Genomic DNA, 24,508 nt, shown 5'->3' on the forward strand with positions numbered 1-24,508 from the left:
GTGTGTGTGTGTGTGTGTGTGTGTGTGTGTGTCTATGAGTCGGGGAGGGGAAGAGAGAAAGGGGGAGAGAGAATCCCCAGCAGGCTCCATGCTGTCAGTGCAGAGCCCCACATGGGGCTCAATCTCCCAACTGGGAGATCATGACCGGTGCTGGAATCAAGAGTTGGATGCTTAACCAACTCAGCCACCGACGCACCCCAGCTATTTTGTTTTATTCCAGGTATGGAACTCTTTTTTTCATTGTTTCACTTTCAGTCTTTATGTGTCTTTAAGTTTGAAGTGACTCTTTTTTAGGCAGCATATAGATGGGTCTTGTTATCTATTCATTCAGTCACTCTATTTTTTATTGAAACTTTTAGTCCATTTACATTTAAGGTATGTACTCATTGTCATTTTGTTTCTTTTCTGGTTGTTTTTGTAGTTCCGTTTTCCTTCTTCTTTTGCTCTTTCCTTGTGAATGATGGCTTTCTTTACTGTTATGCTTGGCTTTCTTTCTCATTTTTTGTGTATCTATGATAGGTTTTGGTTTGTGGTTACTATAAGGTTCATATATAACATCCAAAACATATAGCAGTCTATGTTAAGTTGGTGGCCACTTAAGTTGGAACATGTCCTAAAAGAACTTCATTTTTACTTTCATTTTTATGTACATATTGTCTTATTTTCCATCTTTTTATTTTGTGAGTCCCCTGACTAATTCTTTTATTTGAAGCATATACATCTGTTTCCTCATTTTGACTAAATTTTTGGATTTGTTTCTATGAATTAGGCAAACAACTACTTCTATATTTGAAGGGATGTTCTTATGTATGGTCATCCCCTATATAGACTGTGTGTGCTGGTGATTTTGGTTGGCTGGCTGGAGCCATGGCTGGTGTGAACTGGGGAGTCCCCAGGCACTTCATGCTGGGCCTGCTCTGGTAGGACGGCCAGAGCTAAAGTGGGTGTGTTTGTGGGGGGGGGGCGGTGGTTTTGGTGTTCTCTGCACAGAGGATGCCCTGGCAATATGGCTAAAGCTGAAGCAGGCACAGGCTGGGAAAGTCTCAGGGTTCTCTATGCAGAGGGCATCATGGTGGTGTGGCAGGAATTGAGGCAGGGCACAGTCCAGGTGGTCCTGGGCACTCCTCACCAGTGACACTGGTGGGGCAACTGGAACTGAGGCAGCACAAGGTGGGGTTTCCTGGGTGTTCCATCCAGGGTGCACCCTGGCATAACAGCTGGAGTTGAGGCAGGCTGGGGTTTCCAGGGTGCTCTGCACTGGAAATGCCCTGGCAAGTTGTCTGGAGCTGTGTGTTATGGGCCTGGCATGTTTCAGGATGCTTTGTGCCTGTGTCACCTTGGTGAGATGATTGGAGCTCACTTGGTGAGCTCACTTGGTGAGCTCACTTGGTGAGCTCACTTGGTGAGATGGTTGAACACTGACCAGGACTGGTATGTGCCGTGCTAGTGCCACATTCGTGGGACAGCTGGGGCTGGTGTGGGCTAGGGATCTTGGGCTCATTGAGCTCGTAGGCTGACTATGGTGCCCAGATCCTGCTTCCAGCTGTACTATCAAGGTGGAGGATGAGCATCAACTATCATGCTCGCCAGCCTCTCCAACCCAGAGAGAGTTCTGGTGCCTCCCTGCTGTTTCCCAGGGCCTTAGGGCTGATTTCTTTATATTCTAGCTGACCTTTTAAACTGGCTTTGTTTTTTCTGTGACCCAGGGCAGATGAATCTGCTCATGATCTCTCAGTACTATCACTCCCTACTGCGATTTGCAGCATCACGGGTGGGGGTTCTCTTTGTTCCCGTGTCTCCATCTCTCTGGTTCTCTATGTGATCTATTTACTGTTGTGCAGAAGCTCTTCAATCAGCCCTCAGTTCTTTTTCAGAGAAATTCCTCCATAAATAGGTAAAGATTTGGTGTGTCTGAGGAGAAGGTGAGTTCACGGTCTTCTTCCTACATTGCCATCTTGGACCAGAATCTGTTGTGTCCCATTTATGGAAATTAGCTATATGCTACTGCACAGATAGAATCTATCTACTTAATTTTAAAAAGTGCAAGTTAAAATATTGTTGATTAAACATTAAAACAAAAATAATTTTGCTACTCAACAGCAAATGAATTGAATATCTGAATAAAAGTTATAAAAATGGTGAAATGTTTATTTAGTTAACACAACTTATTGAAGTGGGGTTATTTAAATTTTTCTTCACCCATAGACAACCAGGTCCTACCTACCAATTCAAGGGTAGGTCAGTCTATTTATTGGTCTGGTTTATCAACATTAGAAAAATACCAGTCTCATGATGAACACATGCTTACTGCATTGACACAGCCAAGTGAATATAGTGAATCTTGCCATGTTATAAACTAGAAATTAGTGAGATGATGTAAGAAAACTCCTGGACTGGGTTTCTAGGCCTGCTTTACCATCTCTTTTCTCTCAGTATAGAAATGTACTTAAAACTCTACCATAAATATAACAAAAAATGTTGTGACTCATATATCCTGTTCTAGGTACCACCATATTATTCTCTTTTTTACTCTTTATTATTTTGCTAGGGCTGCCATAACAAAGTACAAAAGACTGTGTGAACTGAACAAAAGAAATTTATTTTCTCACAATTCTGGAGAGTAGAGTTCAGGATCAAAGATGTTAACAGGTTTGGTTTCTGAGGCCTCTCTGGCCTTGCAGATATTTGCCTTCTTGCTTTGTCTTCATATACTTGTCCCTCTGTCTGTGTCCTAATCTCCTCCTTTTATGAGGACACCAGTCATATTGGATTAGGGCCTACTTACCCTGATGATCTCACTTAATCTTAATTATTAGAGGCATACCTTAGAGTTATTGTGGGTTTGGTTCCAGACCACTGGAATAAAGTGACGACCACAACAAAGCAAGTCAGATAAATTGTTTGGTTTCTTAGTGCATATAAAGTTATGGTTATACTATGCTGTAGTCTATTAAGTATGCAATGGCATTATGCCTGAAAAATGCACATACTTTAATTTAAAAATTACTTTATTGCTAAAAAATGCTAACCATCATCTGAGCTTTCAGCAAGTCATAACTTTTTGCTGGTGGAGGGACTTGCCTCAATGTTAATTGCTGCCGACTGATCAAGGTGGTGGTTGCTGAAGGTGGGGTAGCTATGGCAATTTCTTAAAATGAGACAACAGTGAAGTTTGCCACATCAATGAACTCTTCTTTTCATGAAGAGTTAATTGATGCTCTTTCTTAGTAGCATTTGATGCTGTTTGATAGCATTTTACCCCCAGTACAACTTCTTTCAAAATTGGAGGCAGTTCTCTCAAACACTGCTGATTTATCAATTAAATTTATGTAATATTATAAATCCTTTATCATTTCAACGATCTTCACAGCATCTTCAGGAGGAGATTCCATCTTAAGAAACCACTTTCTTTAATCATCCATGAGAAGCAATCTCTTGTCCATTCAAGTTTTATCCTGAAATTACAGAAATTCAGTCACATCTTCAAGCTCCACTTCTAATTCTAGTCGTTGTTTTTGTTGTTTTTGCCATTTCCACCATTTGCCATTTCCATCTGTAGTTATTTCCTCCACTAAGACTTGAGCCCCTCAAAGTCATCAATGAGAGTTGGAATCAACATCTTCCAAACTTCTGTTAATGTTGATATTTTTACCTCTTCCCATGAATCACAAATTCTCTTAATGGCATCGGGAATGGTGAATCCTTTCCAGAGGGTTTTCAATTTACTGTGGCCAGTTCCATCAGAGGAATCACTATCTATGGCAACTCTAGCCTTAAAAATGTATTTCTTAAGTAAGACATGAAAGTTGAAATTATTTCTTGATTCATGGGCTGAAGAATGTGTTAGCAGGCATGAAAACAACATTAATCTCATTGCACATCTCTATCAGAGCTCTTGGGTGATCAGGTACATTGTCAATGAGTAGTCAGAATTTAAAAGATGTCTTTTTTTTCTAAGGAGTAGGTCTCATTTGGAAGCTTCAAATATTCAGTAAATCATGCTATAAACATGTGCTGTCATCCAGGCTTTGTTGTTCCATTTGTAGAGCACAGGCAGGGTAGATTTAACATAATTCTTAAGGATTGTAGGCTTTTCAGAGTGGTAAATGAGTATTGATTTCAACTTCAAGTCACCAGCTGCCTTAGCCCGTAACAAGAGAGTCACCTGTCCTTTGAAGCCAGACACTAACTTCTCCTCTCTAGCTATGAAAGTCCTAGATGGCATCTTTTTTCCAATAGAGGACTTTTTCATCTCCATTAAAAATTTGTTGTTTAGTGCAGCCCCCTTCATTAGCTAGAACTTCTGGAGAACTTGGTGCAGCTACACCAGCACTTGCTGCTTTGCCTTATAATTTTAGGTTACAGACATAGCTTCTTTCCTTAAACCTCATGAACTAACCTCTGCTAGTGTAGTACTTTTCTTCTGCAGCTTCCTCACCTCTCTTAGCCTTCATAGAACTGAAGAGAGTTAGGGTCTTGATCTGAATTGGGCTTTGGGTTAAGGGAATGTTGTGGCCGGTTTGATCTTCTATCCAGACCGCTAAAACCTTTTCCATATAAGCGATAGGACTATTATACTTCACTATGTGTGTGTGTTCATTGAAGAAACACGTTTAATTTCCTTCAAGAACTTTTCCTTTGCACTCACAACTTGGCTACCCATTTGGACCAAGAGGTCTAGCTTTCATCCTATCTCAACTTTCAACATGTCTTCCTCACTAAGCTTAATCATTTCTAGCTTTTGACTTAAAGCGAGAGACGTGTGACTCTTTCTTTCACTTGGACACTCAGAGGCCACTGTAGGGTTATTAATTGGCCTAATTTCAATGCAGTTGTGCCTCAGGGAATAGGAAGCCTGGGCAAAGAGAGATAGTTGGGAGAACCGTGGTCAGTGAAGCAGTCACACAACATATATCGATTAAGTTTACTGTCTTATATGGGCATGATTTGTGTTGCCCCAAAACAATTACAATTAGTAACATCAAAGATCATTGATCATAGATCATCATAAAAAACACAATAATAATGAAAAATTTGAAATATGATAAAAATTACCAAAATGTGACACAAAGACACAAAGTGAACAAATGTTGAAAAAATGGCACCAATAGACCTGATGCAGGGTTGTGATAAACCTCCAATTTGTGAAAAATGCAGTATCTGAAATGCAGTAAAACATGACATATCTGTAGCTATTTAAAGAGCCTATCTCCAAATACAATCACATTCTGAGACACTGAGGATTAGGATTGCAAAAAGGTCACCACAATACCTTGTTAACATTAGTCACCATACATAATTATAAAATTTTTCTTTTTTTTTATGATGATAACCTTTAAGATTAGTCTGTTAGCAACTTTCAAATATGCAATACAGTATTATTAACTACATCCACCATGTTGCACATTGCATCTCCATGACTTAAGCATTTTGTAACTGGATATTTGTACCTTTTGACCCCCCCTCACCCATTTCACCCACCCCTCACCTCTGGCAACCACCAGTTGTTGTAAAGCTATAAAGCTACAGACATGCAACCACCAATTTGTTCTCTGTATCTATGAGTTTGATTTTGTTTTTGGTTTTAGATTCCACATATAAGTGAGATTATATGGTATGTGTCTTTATCTGACATATTTTATTTAGCATAATGCCCTCAAGGTCCATCCACGTTGTTGCAAATGGCAAGATATTATTCTTTTTCATGGTTGAATGATATTTCATACATTTTCTTTATTCATTGATGGACATTTAAATTTTTTCCATGCCTTGGCTATTGTAAATAATGCTACAATGAACACGGAAGTGTTTACCAACACTTATTTCTTGTCTTATTGATAATAGCCATTCTAATGGATGTGAGATGATATCTCATTGTGGTTTTGACTTGCATTTTTTTGATGATTTTTGATGATGAGAATCTTCTCATGTATCTGTTGGCCATTTGTATGTCTTCTTTAGAAAAATGTCTATTTACATCTCCTGCCCAGTTTTTAATCAGACTGGATTTTTTTTGTAACGAGTTCCTTATATGAATTTTTTTGAGTATGACACTATAAAAAGCACACACCAAACAGTAACTGTAATAATAATAACGCATACTAAATAGAACACAAAAATAATGAAAGTTTCATATATGAAACTCCAAAAGAGTCAATGGGATCTGGATAAACTGCATTATCCCCTTTGTTACCTTTTGTCTATTTAGAAATCACCCTGACGCTCTGTTTCCATCAAGTCCCACTGAATGAGCTCCTGAAAATGGCACTAATTAAGAACTTATATAGGTAACTTGATCATAGGTATAGGGTACAGTAAAGATGGAGCAGGGGTGCCCACAGATCACTCCTAGGTTTGGTGATTGGCTAAAATTACAGACTGGACTCTGTATATCATTGTCTCATAGCTATTATTTATTACAGCACAAGGATACAAAACAAAATCAGCAAAAGGAAGAAGGCATGTGGGGAAAAATCTGGAGGAAGCCAGGTTGTAGTTGCCTTTCCAAGAGTTCTCTCCCATAGAGACACACAGGATATAATTAATCCAGCAAAAAGATATAAAAATACATGAAATGGCTACTAGAGAAGCTCATTAGAGACTTAATGCTCAATGTTTTTATTGTGCCTTGGTCATATAGGCACCCTTTGCCTAGCACATACCAAACTTCTGGACTCCCAGAAAGTAAGTCATTGTTCAGTAGAAATGACATTGTTAGTACAAACAATTTAGCCCCATTAAACCACCTTTATCAGTTAAGGAAACACTTCCCAAATTCAAATTCTCAGATGCCAGCCAAGAGCCAACATTGCTAGCGTGCTTTTCTAAGGATAGAAGTTTCAAACCTGCTATGTTAACTGTTTTCTGCAGATACAAAACTCAGAAGCCTGCTCCACGGAGACTGCCTAGCTGACTGCTATTTCTAAGTTTATCATACTGTAAGGAATCACAGGTAAAGGACCCCAGTAGGCTCCTTTTAAACATGTCATTTGGCTTGCTATTTTTGTCCCAAGGTTTTACATTTTAGCACCTTGAACACCTCCATGTTCATTATAGCATTATTTACAATAGTCAAGACATGGAAAGATTTTAAATGTCCATCAATGAACAAAGAAAATGTATATACACTCCTTGAGCACTCTTTTCCTTCCCTGTCCTGCCCTTTTTGCCTGCGGAAGCAGGACGAGAGCTTTACAGAGGGAAATCCGTATTGAAACTCACAGGGGGCTAATATAGCAATGGCCATCTCATAGGAGAAAACAGGGTGGATTGCAAAGCTACCGACATGCTTTCCTGGCATTTTTGATAAGCTCACTCTAGAGTCAGTTCCTAGAGAAATTCCCTTCCTGGCCTGGACAGTGGCCTCCTCGTTGGAATTGCTTTGGAGGGGTAGACTGTACCAAACGAGGAGCTCCTCTGGCTGCCCAGCTAAATACCAGTTGCATATAGATTCTAACGTTCGCTTGAAAAGTCTGCCTCATTATTTTATAATTCCACTTACCCAGTTTTCCACTTTGAGCTAAACGAAACCCAAGTAATGTGTCTTTTCAGAGGTAAAAGGAGAAAACTTTCGTGTTTTATATCTGGACTCTGAGGAAATCAGACACAAATTAAGCTGCTTCTAAAGTCATATGCGTTACAACTTTTTTTAAGTTTGTTTTCTCATTTTGAGAAGAAAATTGTTGCTCTGTAAGAGGTCCACAAAGTCACTCCTTCCTCCCTTGGCTACCTCCATGATGTCTCTGCGTGTGACTGAAGAGTTTGCCACCAGAGTTTTATGCATTGCTTTGCCAAATGCTGCCACTAGAATTTGACAGCAGAAAATGGTCCCTGGAGTTTATTAGTATAAAGAGCTTCCAATTCTTCATGTTTCTTCAGTCAAAACAGTAAATATTTCATCTGACATCAATTTTATTTCCTTTCTGCAACATGTAGTAAAGAAAGCTACAAGGGGCCCTAGGAACTTTATGCTTCAGTAACTCAGAATTCTCCTTACCTTTTTACATTCTCCAGTTCTCTTTGTACCTACAACATTGTTTGTTAGAATAACAAAGGCTGCCCCTATTTCTTGCTTTCTTATCTTAAAACAAATGAGCAAAGGTCTTTTGCTGTTTCAAAGTTTTCTTGAACCAGACTCCTTGCTAAGGAGCAAATGTGAGCAGACAGATCATACAGATCAACTGTATTTTGTGCATGGATGAAATTAAGAAGCTGTCCTGGAAAATAGGCAACAGGGTGATCTTTGCCGTTAGCTACAGAGTCATCTGTTGATTCTTGCTGCTTCCCTTTCTATGGTACTCTCCTGGTCTCTCTGTCTCCCCTAAAGAAAACGCTGAACTGTTCTCCATGATATACAGATGGTGATAAAAATATGTTAAGTTGTGTTCCCTCTATTTGTTCTCACTGTGATACTTTTTCTTCCAACTGAACCAAGTCTGATCTGATTTGGGTAGTTTTATATATCTTGACTATTTGAAGAGCTTAACAGTTGTTCTTCCCTTCCATCCTTCAGCCAACCCTGATGATACCATTGCTTGCACAAAAATTGTAGTGGTTTCCCCCTGCCATCGGAATAAGCCAAAGTGCCTTGGTCTGGCATTCACAGCTGTCTATAGTTGAGCACCAGCCTCCCCTCGCCTTTTCATTTCTATATGTACTATTTTTTTTTATCTCATGCTTGATTGTTTATTGGCATATTCATCTATTCAACAAAATTTTTGAATTGTCTATTCTGTTTTGAGTACTAGCCCTAGTAGATAAAAAGAGAAAAGATATTTATTTCCCAAAGACTGATCATCGAATAAGGGAGACAATCACAGTGGAACTTAATAAGTGCTGCCGCGGAGGTGTGCACATGAATAGTGTGCATTAAATAATTAATGACAATTAGTGGTAATTTAATTTACTTTGTCTAAAATACTCATCAAACACCTAGGACAATACAAGCAATGGGCAAACACAGAAAGGATCCAAATTAAAGGAGGAGGATCATGGAAAGTTTCTCAGAGTTGCTAATACTTCAGTTCAGTCCTTTGAACTCCTGAGCGCCCAGGCCCTCTGCTAGTTGTCAAAATGCTCCTTGTAGAAGGCACAGCATGCTTTCTTTTCACTCCATTTCCTCATCTGGAATACTTTCTTGTTTTAAAACACCTCTGATCCTTCGAGGCCTAACATCTAAATGTATCTCTTCATCCTCTGTGATTTCCCTAGGACAGAAGGAATCCATTTATTACCTTCCTGAATTTCTACAGCACACTGTGCTTTTCCAGTGTCACAACTTTGAAGCTATTTTATTTTATTTTATTATTTTATTTTTAAGTTTATTTCTTTATTTTGTGTGTGTGTGTGTGTGTGTGTGAGAGAGAGAGAGAGAGAGAGAGAGAGAGAGAGAGAGAGAGAAAGGGGTTAGGTAGCAGGGCAGGGGAAGAGAGAGAAGAGAGAGAGAATCCCAAGCAGGTTCAGCGCTGCCAGCACAGAGCCTGATGCAGGGCTCAAACCCATGAACCATGAGATCACGACCTGCGCTGAAACCAAGAGTCAGATGCTTAACTGACCGAGCCACCCAGGTGTCCCCTCAAGCTATTTTATTTATTTTATTTTTTTCCCTCAAGCTATTTTAAATGAATATCCAAGGTGATAAAAAGCAATTTAAATTACATAGAACTATGTATAGCAAAAAATGGAAGAACATCTTTACCCCCACTCTCTGTCCCATTCCTGCCTCCAGAAGGAAGTCCTATCAGAAATTTCTTGTGTGTCCACCCAGAACTTTTGCTTGGCATTTACATACATGTGTGCACGTGTATGCAGGCACACACATGTAATTGAAGGTAATATTTTTCATAAATTAAATCTTATTCTGCATTGTTTTGGGAATTGCATATGAAGATATGAACATATGGACTGTTCATATCAGCACATAAAAATGTAATTTGTTTTCAATGCAATACTTAAGATGGCCATTTATTTTCTGACATTCTATTGTTAAAAAAAATCCTGCTACATTTAAATATATCTTTGCATATGTATGTGAGCACTTCTGTGGATAAACTTATTGATGTGAAATTCCTGTATCAAAGAATGTACATATATAAAATGTTGTTTGATACTGCAAAATTGTCATCCAAATAGGCTATCCCAGTTTAAATTCCCACAAAGAGTCCTCAGACCCTCATTTAATGGCACCTTGCACAAATTTGATCTCCCTTAGTCACTGAAAACATAATTTTCTTTGGTCAGGGACTACACCTTTTATGTTTTACCATTCTAGGTGACCTCTGTCACAGAGTAGTGCTTGGCACATAATATAAATTTGATAAATATTTGCAGACACAAAATGAACTGCATAGGTGTAAAACACCAGGTTTCTTCTGGAGGCAAGGAAGGTGCTATTTATTCTTTGTGGAAGCTCTCTGATCTGGCTCCTATAGATTGAGATCCTATTTCTAGCCCCTACCTAAGTGTTCAGTTTTTATTAATGGCATAGTCTACTTAGATGTCTTCTTATAATGAAGATCTTAGATAAGATTTTCTGAGGAGTTAACAGGAAGTTCTGAGAGTAAAGCCCCTGGACCAGTAAAATGCAAAGACCTAGTGGTCTGGGGCCTCCTCTTGGCACCATCAGAATGTGGCTGGTAATCCCAAGTGTACAAGAAGGACATGGGTTCATAGTAATCTGCCAATCGAGCCAGGAAGCCCAAACCGGAAATGGTACCTGATGTCTAATTGCTTTTACATTTGTGCGCTTGAAGTTAGAAGATGGGGGTTAAACCCCAGTTCCATGACCTTTGGCACTCTGCTTACTCTTTTTGAAAGTCCCCTTGCTTTTCTGTAAAATGGAAAGAACAATCCTCCGGGTTTTTGTGAGGATTAAGAATGATCAAGTGAAGGAAGCTTGCACAGTGCCCACTATGTAGTAACAGCCTTCTCATGCTGAGTGCCACCTTCCAGGGCACAGGAAAGGACTGCCTCCAGTAAATACACAGGACTTGCTTAGGAACATTGTTTCTGAAGATCTACGTTTGGATAGTTGTTTTGTCAATTCTTTGCGTGAGTTTCAAAGCTGCCTCCTCAGGAAAATAAATCCATAAATCCATGTAACTATTTTTTACTTCCCTTTTTTTATAGATTCTTTTCTATAGTTAAAGGCAAACTTTGGTTCTTGACTCAAAAATCCCATATGGATGTCATGCCCAAAGCAATGAAAAGGGCATATGTAACAATTGGAATGAATATAATGTCCCTCTGCATTCAAGATGAGGAGTCACACGTCAGGGGATTCTGTGGCCATGAACCATTTGTGGGCCTTTGGGAAGGCAGGCAGTAAGTGCTGAGAGCCAGCTTGGGTTTCTGGTTAAGTGATTCCCCCCAAATCTACACTGGCACAGAGCAGACTGCCAAAGCAAAGGGTACGTGAATGCCACCCAAACATTAACATGATATCTTCTTTTGCTCTGTGTTGCTTTTGTTCATGTTATTCCATCCTTCTCATTTCTACCTGACAAAGTCTCCTTCATCATTTTAGGGCTACTGCAAGTCTTACAATTCATAGCATTCTTCTTGTATGACATTTTTCATATTATGGCTTCCTGCTGATTTGTCTGTTTTTCCCCCATAGACCATAAGCACCTGAAAGCTATCATTTCATATTTCAATTTCTCTTTCCCATGTTCTGAGCTTTATACAATGCCTTGTGCTAAGTACTTCTCCAGTAATACTTTTTAAAGAAAGAATAAATGAAAAGAAGGAGAAATACGGGCTCAGGTATAGTGGGTGGATTTGTGGCTGCTAAAATGTCCCCCAAATTGTTGAAGATATTCAAGACCCACTTCTATCATAGGCAAATTCTCGGAAGTTAAAATGGGACTCTTTCACAAATTTGCATTATCTACCAGCCACAAACATACAAGTAAATGGAACTTCACAGAGTAAGCCCTTAATTAATAATGAAAAGATGCAAAGTTAAGCTATGGTATATTTTCCTAGAAAATTAAATAATCCATGGGTGGGTCTGTAAACAGTGACTCAGGATGCCTCAAAAGAATGTGCAGCCATCATAACGGCCTTATTTACAGATTGTGGAGAGTTTTCCTATCTCAACTTTCAGCTCCTTTTACTCTATGCAATCTTCCTGGAGCAATTTCCTCCATACCTATAGCTTGCCAGTGATTCTCAAATCTATAATTTCAGTCCAGACCTTCTACCTCAGGCCCAAACTTAGGTATTATACTCTCTCCTGACTGCATGGCTCTGGGAAGACTACTTAACCTCTCTGTGCCTCTGTTGCCTCTTCTATAAAATGAGATAATAACACTACATCAGTTCATATGTATAAAGTGCTTTGAACAGCACCTGACGTGTAACATGACACGTGTTTGCTGTTTCTAGTCTCAACGTCTTTATTTGGTTGTTTCAGTGGTACTCAAACCCTACATGTCTGAAATCAAACATATTTACTTCCCAAACCTGCTGTACCTCCAGTACTCCCTGTCATAATCAAGAGCACTACTATTCACATAGTTACAAAAATGAAAAGGTAAGGGCCGTCCTTTATACCTCTTCTCCTTATTCCTCATATACAAATTATCAATAAGGCATACTTATTTTATTCCTAAATAGGAAAAATAGGATTATAATTGGATTGGATTCCTAAATCTATACATTTCTCTCCATCTCTACTACTGACACCCTAGTCCAAACAGCTTTCATCTCTCACCTGAGTTACTACAGTAGCCTCCTGAATGGTCTCCCCATAAACCCTCTTGCCTTCTCTAAACCTCACTCCATGGAGTGATCTTTTAAGAATAAAGCTCTGGGTCATCTGGGTGGCTCAGTCGGTTAAGCGTCCAACTCTTGATTTCAGCTCAGGTCATGATCTCATGGTTCATGAGTTCCAGCGCCATGTTGGGATTCTCTCTTGGGATTCTCTCTTTCTCTCTCTTTCAAAATAAATAAATAAACTTAAAAATATAAGAAAATCTGACTGTGCTTTTTCCCTGCTTTGAAACTTTCAAAGCTTTCCACTGCTCCCTCAATAAAAACTCAACTTCTAAACTGGCCCTTGCTTCATGCCACTCCCATGCCTTCTCTTATCTCTTGACCATGCAGGCTCTATCACTAGCCCTTTGCCTGCAGTGCCCTCCCCTCTTCACCTTGTGACTTTCCAACTCAAATAGCACCTGCTCAAGGAACTCTCTTGAATCCTTACACCAGGTCAGGTGGGGATTCACACCTTCTATTTTTCCTCCCAATATTTATCATCTCTTATAATAATTTATGTATATGACTGTATAATCTATGTCTATTTTCTCCACTAAGCTGTAAGCCCCATGAGCGTAGGGACCATGGCTGCTTCTCTTACTCACTGTATTCCTGCTACCTTGCAAGTAGCCTGAAATTTAGTGTATGCTTAATATGTTGTTGACAATTGAGTTAAAGAATCCAGAGCCCTGTTCAACATAGCTATTAGTGATTTGGATGAAATCATAAAGATAAACGGATCAAAATTATGGAGGTAAAATTTCAAAAAATTAAAAATAGAGTTACCATATAATCCAGTAATACCACTGGATGTATATCCAAAAGAATTTAAATCAGGAACTTTAAGATAGATCTGCCCTCTCATGTTCATTGAAACATTATTCACAGTAGCCAAAATATGGAAACAACCCGAGGGTCCCCTTAAAGATAAATGGGTAAAGAAAGTGTGGTTGGTACATATAATGGAATAGTATTCAGCCTTTAAAAAGAAGGAAATCCTATCATTTGTAACAACATGGATAGACCTGAAAAGAAATTACATTAAGTGAAATAAGTCGGTCACAGAAGGACAAATACTACCTGATTCCACTTATACAAGATATATAAGATAGTCAAACTAATAGAAGCAGAAAAGAGTGGTGCTTTCCAAAAGATGGGGAGAAGAGGGGAAGTGGTGAGCTGTCATTCAGTGGGTATAAAGTTAGTTATACAAGATGAACACGTTCTAGAGATCTGCTGTCTAACATAGTACCTGTAGTTAACAATTTGGTGTAAAAAATTATAGAGGTTAAGAAAAAAAAACTGGGACAAGTACAACAAACTCAGGATTCCAAAATATCTTAAAAGCATAAAATAATCCTAGTAAGCAGCAAGCTTTAGTAAGGATATGATACAACTATGTGTTAAATTTTAAGAAAAGTCTCCTGAAGAAATATAGCATCAGGAAGACTACTAGATAACAGTACGTTTGGATACAACTAAGCCAGGGTGGGAGAGTGCATCCTCGGGGGAGTTAACAATGTACTGGACCTGTAGAACGCTTGATTCCATCCTGGGCTGCACTAACAAGCCAGCCGTCCTGAAAGTCAGGGGGAATATGGATGATCTCCCTTGTCCCTGTTGAGATCACAGCTGACAAATAGTGTTAAACTAGACCGTTGATTACAATACAGTAGAAAGAATACAGGATATTTAATCTGAAGACAATGTGAGTTAACAATTATTTTCTTCAGGCCTATAATAGCCAGTATTTATCCAGCACTTACTACAGTGTGCTATAGGCATTACCTTGATCAAGCCTAATAGTGTAGTATGGATATTATTATCCCATTTTATACATAAATGAAAGTGAGACACAGTATAAATAGCTAGAAGTGGTAGAGCCAGGATTTGATGGAGGAAGCCTGCTCTAGAACTTGCTCTGAGGCCCTCTATGGAGGCCACAGCCCCATTAAGCATATGCTTATCAAAGACCTATCTGGACAAGAGACTACATGCTTTATGTGTTGACTCCAAGATCCAAATCCAAGATATATGACAAAGTAAGCAGATTTGTGTGTAACTTAAGAGTTTTCCGACATGAGAACTTTATAAAATGCTTTCTCAAAGATAAAAAAAAAAAAGGTCTAGGTTGAGTGACATGTTAAACTGGGGCTCCACCACCACCTCTTAGAAATGCTGTGGAGGGTATCCCTGTATTGGGGAAGGGAGTTTGTGCTAGATGACAATTAACTCCCAATTCTAAGCTGCTAGGATTCAACAAATTGGTAGTGGGAAACTCACTTGGCTAAATCTGATGTAATAGAATAGATTATTGGTGAGCAGATAGTCCTTTGACTCCCTCTGCTTGGGGTAGAGTATAATCCCTTAGTCCCATTGACTCTAGGCTTGGCCATGTGACTTGCTTTGGTCAGCAAAATGTTGGAGGATGTGGCTCAAGTAGAGTCTTTATGTACTTGCTTCAATTCTGCTTGGCTCTTGAGCCCCTGTGATCAACTATGAGATGCTTCTAGTAGCATCTTTAGCCTTGGCTCTAGACTCAACACATGTAGAACAGGACTGAACCCAGCCTGCAGCCAAGATCAGCAGACCCCAGCTGATCTCCAGATCCATGAGTGTGAGAATAAATGCTTCTTACTGTAAGCCACTAAGCTGTGGTTTACTCAGGATTTTATGACAAAAGCTGACTTGCAAATACCTGGTTCTCCCTAAACTGAGACAATCCTTTTATCAGGCCCTTTACAGGTAGTGGTTCTCCTTGCCACTCTCCCGCCTTGGGATTCCACCTTGTATAGTTGTATAGGGGCAGAGAAGGAAGGTGAGTGAATGCTGGAGTTTACAATATAACATAGCCTTGAGGCGAAGGGCCTTCAAGGAACTACCAGGTTGGTTTATTTTCCACGTCCCTGAAACAACAGAACTGTGCTACAGTCCTGTACTCTGCCCTTCTCTTTGTGGTCTGCCAGTAGTCTTATACCATCTTGCTCTATCCTTACTTAGGTAATAGCACTTGGGTAAATCTATCCAATTACAGAATGGGCTTCTTCCTTTCCTGGGCCCCAAGTTTTGAGTCCATGTTATATTGTTCTCTGAGAAATCATTCAGGAAGAATTTAACAGGAAGGTGAAATCCACTTCTGCCCTCAACCTGCCTTCTGGACAAGTGGAAACCAGCCTGGGCTTCTAAGAGCCAGAGCTGGCATAGGAGGATCAAGGGGAGAGATACTGGAGCATGGGCTTGGTAGAAAGGTAGAAACTAGGCACAAAACAGGAGGTAAGCCCAGAGAGATCCCCCAAGGTAGTCGCTGGTGCTTTCTCTATGTTATCTGTAGCCTTTCCAGAACTGGATGGTCCTTTCAGATACTTTTGCTTTAAAGCCTTAAATTCTGAAACTGCTTGTGCCAGCTTTCTTTGGTAACCTTTCATTTCTGGGTTCCATATGGTATGTGAAAGAAGAAGAGGAAAGAAAGGGTGGATGTGAGTGACAGTACAAGAAACATTTCCTTTACATTTGGACAGAAGAAACAAGTGGCCACCCTCAGCTGTGCAGGAATCCAGCCTGATTTTTTAGCACTGCCTTGTTTTTTTTCCTCCCAAGTCTCCAGAATAAGGTATTTTCACAAAAGAAACAAGTATACTTACAAGAGTAATGAAGGGTGTGAGTTAATGGGAAATGAGAGAGAGAGTGCAAACTATGTGCATAAGGAAGACAGGAAAGAAAGAAGAACAGAATATTTGCCAGACACCATACCCGGTAGTTGACATATGGTTTCTCACTCTCTTCTTATAGTAGTCCTTTATTAACCTCTCTGACATAGAAATAAGGAAACTGAGACAAAGAGAAGTCTAGTAATTTGCTCAAGATCCCACAGCTAGTTGGAGAGTTGGGAAAAGAACCCAGGTAGAGCTAGGATTAGAAGCTATATGTACATCTAGAAAGTGGAACAAAGGACGAATATCATTCAGACTCAACCCTACACACCGATGTTCAAATGTTATGTGATCTGAGAGACCAAAGCAAAGGTCTTCTAGTCCAAAATCTATCTTCTACTCAATTATCTTAATGCCTAGATTTCTACTATTATATTTCCCTTTTACTGAGCTAAATCCACATTTGTCCAACTAGGTTATACATAGCATGTGGCAGTGTGCTTGGAGATAGTTACAGGAGAATCATGGTATGTTGTTCAAGAACAGTGGTTTCGTGCCAAATTATGAGGGAAAAGTTTTACCAGAACAAACATCGATATTTTATAAAATGCAAATTTGTACTGAGTTTAAAAGCTAAAATGTGAGAAACTTCATGTTTGCTTTTCATTATAATCCCAGAAGTCCAAGCGTATGAATTCTTTCTATGAGTCCTTATAGGCTACTACTCTTTTGGAAAAGTCTGAGGTGCACTAGTTGAAGGTACCTTGTCTCTGGGAAAACGAAAACATGCTGACTGGTAGTGGTAAGGGAACATTAACATTCCCTGCCAAATATGAGCACTTGAGGACAGACGAATTTATTATTTTAAATTCACCAGGCCAAAGAAAATACTTGAAGTAATGAGACCCCAGAAGCATAAGTTTGATTGAATTCTGGAAGCACAGAAATAATTTCTGTTGAGCAAGAGTAGGTATGTGCCTTGGTGGGATGTCAGAATAATATATGTAAGGGATGGAGTTACTGGAGAGGTCAACTTTTCCTCCATCAACCATTTATTCTCCATCCCACACTCTTTGTTAGAGAACCTTCCCGGGCTCCCTTTGCAGAGAGAATGTTCACAGAGACCTGTTAAATAGGGGGGCTGACCATGTGACACACTCTTTCCTCTGCAGTCACAGCTGACTTGGCTATAGGCAGATACTAGACCCAAAGCAATGTACTTGGAATGTATTTATGTATATGAAAAAAAGCCAGGGATCCTTTTATTCAGGAATATGGAAGTCAGGATTCAAGATCTGACTTTAGTCAGTGTGGGCTGAAGATGATATAAAACTGGAGATAATGGTAGCCATATGCGTGCTAAAGCAAGGAAAGCCAGTGCGCCAAAGAGAAAAGACAAAACCAGATGTGTAAGGAGAAGCAATCAAGGAAACATGCACCTCTGGAAAGAGAAAAGCAGAGACTCAATATCGGAGTTCTGGCCCCTGATAAAGTCCGGCCATTTGGTGAACTACCTCTGTACCATACCTGTCAATTCCCCTCCTTGCTTAAGCTGGCTAGAGTGGGTTTCATTCTTTGCCACTAAAGTTCCCTGACAAAGACAGAGGGATGTGATCAAACCTCCTTTACTTGGGTATAGAGTTACTATGTAATTTATCATCCTAACTGGGACACTTGGGGCGCTGTTAATAATTATACTGACAAAACAGGAAACCAGAATGTACAGCCATCCTTCCTATGTGGTCAAGAAGGGAAATGAGATATTAACTGCTTGTATTTCCCAGGCACTGTTAGCTGCGTAAATATAGGCCATCTTGTCTGATCATCACAACAATTCTACCAAGTTTGGCCTCTCTCAGACCAGGAACTAGAGCTAGAAGGATTATATGTATAGGGAAACAGGGGGAAGAGCCAAGATAGGAGCCCAGGTTGAGCTGACCACAGGTTCTATGCTCTTCTCAGCGGTCTCTCTCCCTCCGTAACAGTTTTGCATGAGGCTCAAGCTGTACTAGCCCAGAGTCCTCAGATTAGCATTCTGGAGTGTTGACAGCAATGACCAGTAAAGAGAAACACATGCAATTATGCTAATCTCTCAGAAAACCCATGCCCCCTCTATGATACCAGGACGATGTCTGTCTAGCCTCCTTCTTGCCTGAAACACCTTTCAGCTGAAAAAGCACAATACAACAAAATCTCCCCTAGCAAAGAAGGAAATTGAAGCAATCTTGAGACAGTTTGGAAGCCCCCATCTCCACCTGAGTTATCTGAGCAGTGCAGAACACAAAAGATTAGGGGTCAGAATTTTTCAGATAATTGCTTGTTTTCCTGACCCAGCAGGTTTAACTCGCAGGCTCTCTTTTGTGAGCATGTATTGTCCTCACCACACAGTGAATACACACCAATTTCTAGGTAAGAGCTGTATAGCAAAAGAAAGGTGATGAGAGAGTAGAACCTGATATTCTAATTAAGACTCAGCTGAAAAATCTCTTCATTAAAATTCTAATGTGATTCCAGTTTTATTTCTACTAAAATGCCAAATATAACAGAAAAATATTCCAATTTCTATATCCCTTTTCCTATCCGTCACTTCTAGCCCCCAGGACTAATCCAGTCACAATCAAGCAATTATCTGATGTTGGGGCTTCTGGGACTTGCCAGCCATTGTGGGGAGTGTGCCAGGTTCTTTCTGAGTCAGAAAAAGAGATCAGTTACTGCCAACTGCACCCACCTGTTTATCCTTGGTAAGGGGTAGACTGCCAGGATAGTAATTACATCTTAATTGAAGGCGACATGACCTAGATAGGCAGCGAGCTCTCCTACCACATTGATCTAGCTTGAAGAAGAGGTTCCAGCACCAGGCTGAGAGGCAGGGTTTTTTATTCGATTAGAATCTCAGCTGTTTCTCCCGACACTACTTTTAGAACCACTGATGAGTCTGCCCTTGTGTGGTTTGTTTGCAGCATGTATTTCCAATGTCATCCCTGACCTTGTGAGGAGGTAGAAGACTGAAAGAATTTGGAAGAAGCTGTAGTGTGGACAAGAGAACACAATTTGGGTTAAAGAATGATTACAACCACATAGTACTATGCATTCTGAGGTCTGACCTCATAAACTGCGATTCTGATCACCTATGGCTGAGACCATGTAAGAAACGTGACTGGCATTTCACAAGTTATTTGGAAGCCACAAAAATATGTCTGACACGAGGTAGCTCTTACTGAACCTTGTAAAATGGAAATACAAAGTTTTTATACCACAATGATAATGTAATTGAGAAAAAAAATCTTTTTAAAGTAAAGGAGCATAAAACATCATTTTTTGAAGAACTTAATGGACTATTGTGGCGCTCTGGGTGCTAGGTCACAGCTACACAGTATTTTACTGACTTTTTCAAGTACACTGAATTCTATCACCACAGTTAAGGGACCTCATGGTCTCTCTTTTGAATGATTTAAATCCTTGAGAATTATTCAAGTGCTTATATTATTCTCCTTACTCTTTCCTCACCCACCTTCCAACTGAGAGAATTCTTTTAAGTTACCCAGATGCATACCCTCAATGCCCATATGCACACAAAGTGTCTTCTAGTGGTTTGCACTTAGAAAACTATTCCTCTACAAATGAATGGCTCTTGTTGGTGCTAAATAATCAGATAGCATCATTCATTCTAGCCCCATAAAAATGACCAAATAAGGAATTGAGTGACGTAAAACAACAGTTGAACGTGGAGGTTCACGAGTGTGAAGCACAACTCCTAACTGGGAAATGAATCCCATCACCTCACATAGGATTGTTCTGTGTTACTTTCTTAGCAATAGTTTTAGTTTTTTCCCCTAATAACTCACTGCCTTAATTACTTCTAATAGACCTTAAAGAACACCCGTATTTTTATTCAAAGATACAATAATGACTTCCACACAAAACCATCATTAAATAATTTTTCCTGAGGACCTTGAATTTCATTTTCCTAGAAATCATTGTTTTGAATCTAGTTTTCGTTCTGGTGGCCAGAATGCAGATGTTACAGAAATGTTTGTCATCTCTTCCAGTTTTCTACCCTAATGTTAACTTTGCCCTTCAACTTGGGTAAAAATCATATAATAGTAATGACGCTTAAAAAAAAGATATTTATTGGTTATAATGGCATAGTTTTATAATGGTACTAGTTTTCCTGGAGGGCCTGAATTTTATTTTGAAATCCTATGTAATGATTTCCTAAAAGTGCCATGTCATTGCATTTTTCTGGATCTTAAAGGTATTCTTTTTATGCACTAATTACATATAGTACCTCAAATTTTAAATTTTGGTCATAGAACTGAACTGATTCCTACTGGGAAAAGAGGGAGAATGGGGGAAAAATAATTAGAGCAAAAATATGATTATAAATATTTGATATAGTTACATTAGGAATTAAAGACAGGTTCAAGTTGAGGTTAAGTAGTTTTAACAAGCCATCCTTTAAGTTTTATGATAGCATTTGGGTGTTGATCTGTTACACCTATTTATTATACTCTGGTCTTTCCTCGGCTGTTAACAGCTGGTCAGCAACTCACTTTTGCCCTGGGATTTTTAGCCATGCAGGCATGGTTACCATCAATGCCTTTAAAAAGATTTATGCTTAAAAAAATATTTTACAAACCTTTTGTAAAACAGAGGCTGTCAAATAAATTGGATGACATTTCTGTCCCATTTGATTCCTGGCATTAGGCCAAGACCTCTATTAAAATCAAAGAATGCAGTCAGCTCTTCAAGCACTATCTCTTTCTGCAACTGTGGTTTTGCAAAGACCCTGCAGATTCTGTAGCCCAGAAGGCTGCATGTCCTGAGTGGGTGCTTTCCTTTTTAGCAGTAGCAGAATAACAGGACACTGAGCATCACGCAGAGGCCTCAACCCAGCCTTAGTCCTTCCACTCAGACACATTGTCTAATGTGGGAATTGCACCCCGGGGAACCAGACATCAAGGTTTCAGTCATTCATTGAAATACTGCCCCATAAAACACCACTCCATTTTGTTGCACCAGACACAGGGGCAGGTATGTGTGCACATGCCTCTCTGGGCTAGGAAATTGCTAAGGAAAAGCAGAGCAGAGCTGGTAGAAGCAAGTTCCAGGTTCCAAGGTTTCTAAGAAACCATGTTTCACAGCACACCACATTTTCTGTTTCATTGGTTTCCATTAATTTTTAAAATGTTATTCTAAGTCAGATAAGCGATTTTTCAACCAGGATGGGGTTATATTTCTGAGAATGCAGATAAAATCAAACTTTAAATTTTGGTAAGGGAATGCAACTTGAATTCTACGTTAGAAAACTTAAGTTTTGTGTTTGTGTTCAGTAAGCTTGGCTAGGAGCCTGGGTGTGGGAAGTCGGAACGTAGAACCAAGCTCAGAGATGGGGTGAAGGGCTTACTCTTGAAACTAGGACTAACAAGTCTTGTCAATCCAAGGACAGAGGCCAAAAGTGGCTCTGGGAAAGGATGGCCTAACTTCTGGGCTTTTCAGGGTGAACTCGGAGCCTCAAAGAAGAAATGATATAAATGAATAGCTGGCTTCCTAGACCAAAGAGAAGGAGGGCCATGCACATAAATTCATGGATTTTTAAGAGTTGGAGGGTGCTTCCTAATGTTACAGATGAGGAAACAGAGATCCAAGGGGACAGCTGTCTCTATCAGGCTCATTTATGTGATGGGGGTTGGGAGTGGTGGGAAGCAAATGGACAAAAGGTAGGCAGGGAATTGTTTTTCTCTTTGTTTCACAAGTTTGATTGCATCTTCCCAGCTTCATCGGCCATTTTCTGCCCTACAAGTCATGTATTCCAGTGTGCAGATAGGTATCATTGTGCACTGTAAGAACCAGGCATCTTTTTTTTTTTTTTAATTTTTTTTTTCAACGTTTATTTATTTTTGGGACAGAGAGAGACAGAGCATGAACGGGGGAGGGGCAGAGAGAGAGGGAGACACAGAATCGGAAACAGGCTCCAGGCTCTGAGCCATCAGCCCAGAGCCTGACGCGGGGCTCGAACTCACGGTCCGCGAGATCGTGACCTGGCTGAAGTCGGACGCTTAACCGACTGCGCCACCCAGGCTCCCCGAACCAGGCATCTTAATCCGGGCCTTCACAGTGCACAATAGCATACCACAAGCAGGGTGTGAGACACTGTTTCCCTACAGACATTAGAAAAAGCACATTAGTCCTGAAGCTATTCAAATAGTTAGAAGAGCTAGTTCAAATTGCTGTTCTGCCTCGACTGCTATGGCTCAGTAGAGAAAATTTCATTTAAAAAGCAAAACAGAAGGATTTCAAATCTGATGTTTGAAAATAGGTTCTTACAGGACAGTATTTACCTGGTTCAAAAGACAACCCACAAAGGAATTATGCACTCATAAAGAAGGCTCAAAACTGTTAAAATAAGCCAGCACTGTTTCTTATTTCTAAAGTGGTAGATTTAAAGTGGTAGAAGGGTTGGGAATCTTTGTCATCTGTGCTGGCAGACACAGGCAAGGAAATGTGTATTCTGAGGTGAGGATGATTTTGCAATAGAGTTTGGGTTCAGAAACCAAACAGGTATTGGGGAATTTTCTTCAAATAGAGTTTCTGCAAGAGTGAGCAAAAGAATGAGAGAAAGTTCTAACCTACACATTGGACTTTGCCCTAGCTTGCACGGTGCATAATGACACTGTAGAAGCCACAGAGAGGAAGAGTTTAACCTTCTTATGAATGATTAAAAAAAAGAACTATTGAATATTATTGAACTAAGAGATTTTCTTACATAAATTACCAAGCTGTATGTCTCTTGGTATTTCCAGGCTAACAATTCTTTTCAACTGCTATGTGTTCTAGGCATGCCAAAGTCAATGTGGGGCAAAGAGGAGGGAAGGGGGAGATTCCAGTCACCCTTCCCTATTCTTACTTCATTGTTGAAAGTTAATTTCTTTGGCCTTTCCAGTTCAATATTTTGTTCCATGATGTGTGTGGTAGACAGAATAATGGCTCCCCAAAGATCTGAATCCCCAGAACCTGTGAGTATATACCTAACACAGCAGAAGGGACTTGGCAGCTGTAATAAAGTTAAGGATTTTTTTATGGAGAATTATCCTGGAATATCAGGGTGGGTGTAGTGTAAACATGAAGGCCCTTAAAAGGAATAGAGGGAGGCAGGAGAGTCAGACAAAGATACGTGACAGTGGAAGCAGAGGTCTGGGTGATGCAATTCCTGGCTTGGAAGATAGGAAGAGGGTCACAAGCCCAGGAGTGCAAGCAGGCTCTAGGAGCTGGAAAAGGCAAGGAAATGGATTCTCCTCTAAAGTTTCTAGATAGAATGTGGCCATGCCAATACCTTGATTTTAGCCCATAAGACCCATTTTGTGACTTCTGACTTCTAGAACTATAAGAGAACAAATTTGTGTTGTGTTAAGCCACTAAGCTTATGGTAATTTGAAACAACAGTCATAGAAAAGTAATTTAATGCCTCACCACAAATCTGTGAATAGAGAAAGACAATCATAGAATTCTTTTCAGCATCTTTGGTGGTTGGTGCCTGGCTGTTTCTCATACAAAAGTGCTAGGGAATCAGGTACTGACCACTGAGGCTTTGTTCAGAGCCCAAGATGCAGCCATTTCCTTCTGAGCTGCACCAGCCTTGTCTTGGACTTTGTGGGACACTTGTGTTTCTGAACCTGTAGCTCTTGGGAATTGTACAGAGGACTTTGCATTCCTAATTTCCTCACAGCCTGTTTCTGTCCCCCAGGCATCGGTGTCATCAGAGCACATGGCATGTTTTTTGCAATTTCTTCTGTCAGAGAAGACCCAAGAAAGTTTCTTGGTGCCAAAATAGGGGTTTTGCATCAGCATTGGTGATGTTTGCCATGGTGGCATTCTGAACTTGGTCACAGACCACATTGTCCACACAAATTGTCATTGAATCCTTGGTAAATTTCTTCTCAGGTGGAATAACCTGTGAAATAGTGTCCACCTGGATCAAGCAATCATTCATTGCAAGAAAAAGAATAAATCAGGTTCTTTGGCTCTTCCTTAAAAATTGTGACTCAATCTAAAGAATATAGTTCTTTCGTATTCTTCTAGGATAATTACACACATTTTAT

The 24,508-nt window shown here is 39.8% G+C and overlaps 1 pseudogene; it reads right to left on the bottom strand.

The window, feature by feature from the left end:
• Window positions 1-901: 901 nt before the first annotated feature.
• Window positions 902-24,176, bottom strand: LOC123609917 (annotated as a pseudogene).
• Between the last annotated feature and the right edge of the window lie 332 nt (window positions 24,177-24,508).

This window comes from Leopardus geoffroyi, chromosome B2 (genome assembly GCF_018350155.1).
Source record: "Leopardus geoffroyi isolate Oge1 chromosome B2, O.geoffroyi_Oge1_pat1.0, whole genome shotgun sequence".
Taxonomy (NCBI): Eukaryota; Metazoa; Chordata; class Mammalia; order Carnivora; family Felidae; genus Leopardus; species Leopardus geoffroyi.